Below are 6,000 nucleotides of genomic sequence, written 5' to 3'. Positions count from 1 at the left end.
TCTAATAAAGCTTTGTTTCTGTGTGTTTCCATTACGTATCCTTAGAGGTCCTTTCATTTTAATTTCATTCAAATGCTAAAGCAAAGTCAAGTTATTTTTTTTTTTAATGATGAATCTGCAGTAAAGTAATGGTGGTGAGTTTTAATAACTGAAGTCTTTATTTTCCAGTTACGGGAGACAAATAGGAGTAGTATTCAATTTTCATCCACCAAGAGGTTTGTTGTTGTTTTGTATTATTCATTTCAATTAAAAAAATCTGGCATGTTAAGCTTTTAAAAATACATACGATGCAGTGTCCTCTTCGGTTTGTGGGGCCACTAGTCAGGTTATGTCAGGGAGAGCTGTTAACACCCAGTCTCATCCATCACTTCATGGGTGAAAAATAGATATGCTTCTTGTTCCTAACAAGCAAAGGAATCATAATAGTTGTCCAAACAGCATATCAATACTTACCTTGAGATTTTAAATGTATTTTGAAAAGATGCTTGATACTGAAATGCTAATGTCAAAACCAGTGCCAAATCTGAAATCTAATCTGATCTCGCAAGCTAATAGATGCTGAGCTTTAGAAAAGAAGGGAAATAAGTCCCCGATCCGTGTACCAACACTGAGTGATATGCTGACTTTCAGGTCAGTAAATGATTCCAATCCCTTAGCAGCAATATTCTTCTGGAGATATTTTTCTCCAGTTCTATACAGATTATAAATGCACAGCTAGTGCAAGTTGTCAGCATTAATTAGGTTGAACTCTATCTGTGTATATCCAGCTATGAAGAGGGATTGTGTTCCCTTCTAATAGAATGAGAGTTCAGAAAGAGAAACTTTGCCTAGTCAGGGACTATAAACAAGACTGAAGTGAGACTCCATCTCACCAATGGAGAGATACAGCTCAGTAACAATGGAGATGCACTTGGCTTTAATGTGACTCTTCTTAGAAAGTGAATTAGTTTGACCCAAAGGAACAGAGGTGTCTTGAAAACTAAGTCTGTAGTTTGTAAAATAAGTGCACCAAATGTTTGTGCATCATCTACTTAAGGGGGACTTGTCCAGATGGAAAAAAAGCTGCAGATCCTTCCATTGTAGATGATACTGCAGCCCAGTGGTCCCCTCTAGCCTCACAGTAAGGTCCAAAGCCAAAAATCATGCCCCAGGGGAGGTTTAGGTTGGATATCAGGAAACACTTCTTTACAGAAAGGGTTGTTAAGCACTGGAATAGGCTCCCCAGGGAGGTGGTTGAGTCACCATCCCTGGATGTGTTTAAAAACCGTTTGGATGTGGTGCTCAGGGACATGATTTAGCGGAGGGTTGTTATCTTCTTATGTTGATCTGAACTATGTGCTGCAACACTACAAAATTATAGGACCTAGAGTATACAATATGAAACTCAGCTAGGAATATTTGCTCATTCCTTAGTTTTAGGAGTGTATATCTGCATTTACAGATATGTTTCCTCAAACTTAACTCCATCTGGACACAGATAAATTATAATTACAGTGCATGCATACACTTATCAGAAACTACTGAGGAGTTCCCAAACAGGATAAGATACCAATTTGATACTGACATCTTTAATATACTTATTATTATTCTTTCCCCTGGAAGTCTTTTTCAGCACTCCCTGTTTTCCTTCTCAAGAAGGGAACCATTCCTTTCTTATATGAGTAAGCACAGTCCAACACAGGGTAATGAGAAAGATCTTTATTTGTGCTACCTCACAGTTCATTGAACAGGCAAAGCAGAAAGTCTGATGTGGTACAGTCACCACCACTGGTTATTGCCCTGCTCTCTTCTATCCAGAAAACACAAACATCCCACACAGAGCACTGAGAAGGAGGCTCCTTTCCCCACCTGCTCTCTCTTCACAGCCTCTCCACCATGATGAACCTCTATTACAAATCCTGGTTTCACATCCATTTATGCTAGTTGCTCGGAAAGGATACATGATCTGATGAAACTTTTTCAATTGCAAAAAGTTGTGATTTGAAGATACTGGGAAAAAAATTATTTTTTAACCCATTAAATTTACTGCAAACTACCTGTATCCTAGAATTTTGCTTGACTGATAAATTACCTGGCCACTCCCCTGTCTGAGGGTCTCCGGGGAGAAATTCTTTAAGATGGACAGTATTTGTAAGACAAAAGGAAGTGTCATTTTTTATATTTACCCAGGGACTTGATGGTAACATGGAAAGGCAATGGATATTTAGATTCTGCCACACACACACATCGAGGAAATTAATATCCATATCTGAAAGATATGTTTCCCTCATTCTGTTCTTGCTCTGCATCAGTCGTGATGACAGCCTTCAGAAAGCTTTTGGCATCGTGCCACCCTCCTTAGCCTATCCGAATATTACTCATGCAGTCAACTTTGGCATCTTTTATTTCCAGATGCAGTTCATGAGAACCATCTGCCAATTCTTTATTTCCAAATTTGCATGAACGCTAAAATACAAAAAGCTGTGAGAATATCTTAATTTTACTGGCAACTCATCTGTTCATCCATGAAATCTCCCCCCCCCACCCGTAGGAATTCAAGAATTGTTGCTATTGCAGACCAGCAAATGATTGTTTTTCAGAGGATACTCATGTTTTTCATAAGTTTCATATCTAACCACCCCTATCAACTTTTTGACTACAAAGATTTGCACCCGCCTTGCTTTTCCCAGAGGAGCACGCTTAAGAATTCTGATTTATCCTAACAGTTTTATATTCAGGTATTGAGCTCAGGCAGTGTGGTTGAAGTTCTACTGGTTTAAGGAGGAAAGTGGATGTTGTGCAAAAAGCCCCAAGCAATGCTGCTGGGCACTATCCCAGGATACTCTTGTCACTCATCTTTTTCTTACTGTCTGTGTGCGAGCACTACAAATTCAATATTAAATATGTTGGCTAGGAATATGTTATAGTAGCATGAAAAAAAGTTTATCTTATACACAGAGTTCACTCATACAGATTGACCTGTCGGTGTGATAACTGCCTATTTTTTCAGCATTTGCCTGTAACCCATCTTTTATGCTGTCATTCCACATGTATTTCATCTCACTGTCGTGTTACATTGCTCTTGAGGGAACTGGGCTTGTTTAGCTTGGAGAAGAGAAGGCTCCAGGGAGACCTCATGGTGGCCTTCCAGTACTTGAAGGGAGCATATAAACAGGAGGGGGTATGGCTGTTTACAAGGGTGGATAGTGATAGGACAAGGGGGAGTCATCTGAAACTGAGACAGGGGAGGTTTAGTTTAGATATTAGGAGGAAGTTTTTCACACAGAGGGTGGTGACACACTGGAACAGGTTGCCCAAGGAGGTTGTGGATGCCCCATCCCTGGAGGCATTCAAGGCCAGGCTGGATGTGGCTCTGGGCAGCCTGGTCTGGTGGTTGGTGGCCCTGCACATAGCAGGGGGTTGAAACTAGGTGATCTTTGCGGTCTTTTTCAACCCAGGCTATTCTATGATTCTATGACTCTATGATTATAATAGGGTTCATGGGCTACAAATTTATTTATACACTACTGCCACACTGGATGTAGTCAAAACTAACGTGTTATTCTTTACTACCTTTTTGTAAAGAAATTTCATGTTTTCCAGTCCTAACATCTTCTTTCTCTAACTATCAGTCTGTTTCAGGTGTTTCATGGCACACGGTCCCAAGCCCTCATCCACAGTTTGTGTTCCCCACAGAACAACCAGCAGTATGCGTGACTTTGAAATTCCTTCTTTCCACACTGCAGCCCAAAGCACACCACGTTCCTAGTCCCAGGAACTTTTCCATTCCTCTCCCTCCCTCATAAGCAGGAATTAACTGGGAGCTGAGTGTCTCAACAGCTCTGTCACCGCAAGGTGGTGGATGCCCCATCCCTGGTGACATTCAAGGTGAGGCTGGATGGGACACTGAGCGTCCTGATGGAGCTGTAGGTTTCTCTGTTCATTGCAGGGGGATTGGACTAGATGGCCTTTAAGGCTCCCTTCTAAATCAAACAGTTGTGTGATTCTATGAACTCAACATCAAATATGATCCAGGAAGACAAGTGTGAGATTCAGGTTCAGACAAAGCTGTGTCTACTGTGCAGGTGTCTGAGCTCCCACCAGAGCCAGCAGAAGATTCCCCATTGAATGGCACACTAACAACAGAGTACCTACAACTTAACCTACTGTTAATCAGTCGTTAATCCCAAGCCCGTTAGTAACTATTTTATTTGTTAGACATTTAAAATGTTTTTACTTCTCAAATATAAGTAACAGTACTGAATGTAAGCACAGTAAACTCCATTAACGATTTCAGTTCTTTCTTAAACACTTAGAAAGCCAGGAAAAATATTAACTAAGAGAAAAAACATACAGCAAAGGAGGTTTCATATCCATGTCCAAGCAAAAAATAGACAAAATATTCTCAGTGCTTTCTGTCATTCTGGCAGCATAGAAATAGAAGCATGCAAAGTTCAAGCAGGGTAGGAACTGGGGACTCCTGCACTAGCTAGCAGTAGGATGGCCTTGCAGCCCCATCCTCCCACATGACTTTTGTTGTTTGTGGCCACGTCCCCAAGATGCTGATCAGGGCTAATCTTATTTAGCTGGCATGGTTTGTACACTGTATGAAGCTGTAGGGTTTTACAGGACCTAAGCACATTTAGAGTGCCAGCCCAACAATCTCCTCACTTCCCTTCGGATGTACTCAGCACACAGGTTGCAGACAGATCTCCCAGCACTTATAATGGATGAGGAACAGCTAACGAGGCCTGCCTGACTCTCATAACCCTGAAAGGAAGGAAGAGAGGAAAGGAAAGAGAATCATTTGCTCCACGCGTCACAGATACTTTGTACCAAAAGTTGGAAGATTCTGATTCTGTGCCAGCTATAGAGGAAAACAACAGGACAGATTTTCCATGGCCACTTCCAGTGTGAACTTGCTTGCAATCTCACATATTTGCTAAACCAAGGTTCAGGGAGATGCTTGCCCTGTAGATTCCACCATGTCTGTGGGGAATCATTTCCCACTGTGGGATCGTGGAGCTTGCAGAAACCACCACCTACCTCTGCCAGGCTGCTCCTGCAAACTCTGCTGTGCTGGGTGGCTATTGCGAACATCAGTCCCACATCACTGCCTGCTGCTGAGCGCCCCAGCGTTGGTTTGGTTACAGTGAGAAAACAGCATGCTTTCTGCTCTTCAGAAAAGTGAGGAACTTTTAAGTTGCACTGTTAGAGCAATGGAAATGAAGTCTTCCTCCACATAAGCTATGGAGTCTGGGGCTCCTGTCACTACAGATTTCCTAGGACTTTCCAAGAGGTAGGTCCAACAGAAGGATCTTCCTTTCTTAGCTGATTTCCTGAGACAGTTTTCTTCCTGCTTTATTCATTCTCGCAGCACCTCACAATTGCTCTGTGACTAGCTGAGGGAGCTAGATGGGAGAAAACATCCAACAAGTGCCCTTGTCTCCAGAAGCCCACACGTCCTAACACAGGTCATGACAGTTCTTAAGCTTACTGTGCACCTAATTGTGCTGGAAGGCCCACATACTCTGGCAGCAAGCTTAATGCTGAGACCTAAAAATAGCATTCTGAGTAAGAGTTCGCTGCAGTACATCCCTCAGCTTCCATTCAATGTCGTGGGAGCTGAGCGTGACCGAAGCACTCCCTGGTCTTAATGTGGAACAGAGGACAGAAGCAGGAGGATTACACAAAGCTACGTGGCTTGGGATCAGCTGTTCTTCAGCCCTCCATACCTCATCTGCCACTACCTCCACCTGTGACACCCACACATCTGCAGGGCTCAGCAGCAGAGCAGGTGACCCGCAGGCTGATGCATCGGCGAGCTGAGAGCCTCCATATCCAGCACAACACAAAGCTGGAGCCCAACAAATCTGTGTAAGGACTTGGATGAGGATTTCAGTTCTGCTCCAGGGCTAGGTAAAATGTTTCCCATATTACCAACTGGTTTTTAAAGCCCCAGCATGCACATTGCTTTGTGATCAAAAAGAACTCAGGAAGAGAATCAACAAGCGGTTGGTG

The sequence above is a fragment of the Phasianus colchicus genome, chromosome 1 (assembly GCF_987193195.1).
Source record: "Phasianus colchicus chromosome 1, bPhaCol1.hap1.1, whole genome shotgun sequence".
In the NCBI taxonomy this organism is placed as follows: Eukaryota; Metazoa; Chordata; class Aves; order Galliformes; family Phasianidae; genus Phasianus; species Phasianus colchicus.
The sequence above is the reverse complement of the archived record's forward strand: the minus strand, read 5'-3'. Positions refer to the sequence as shown.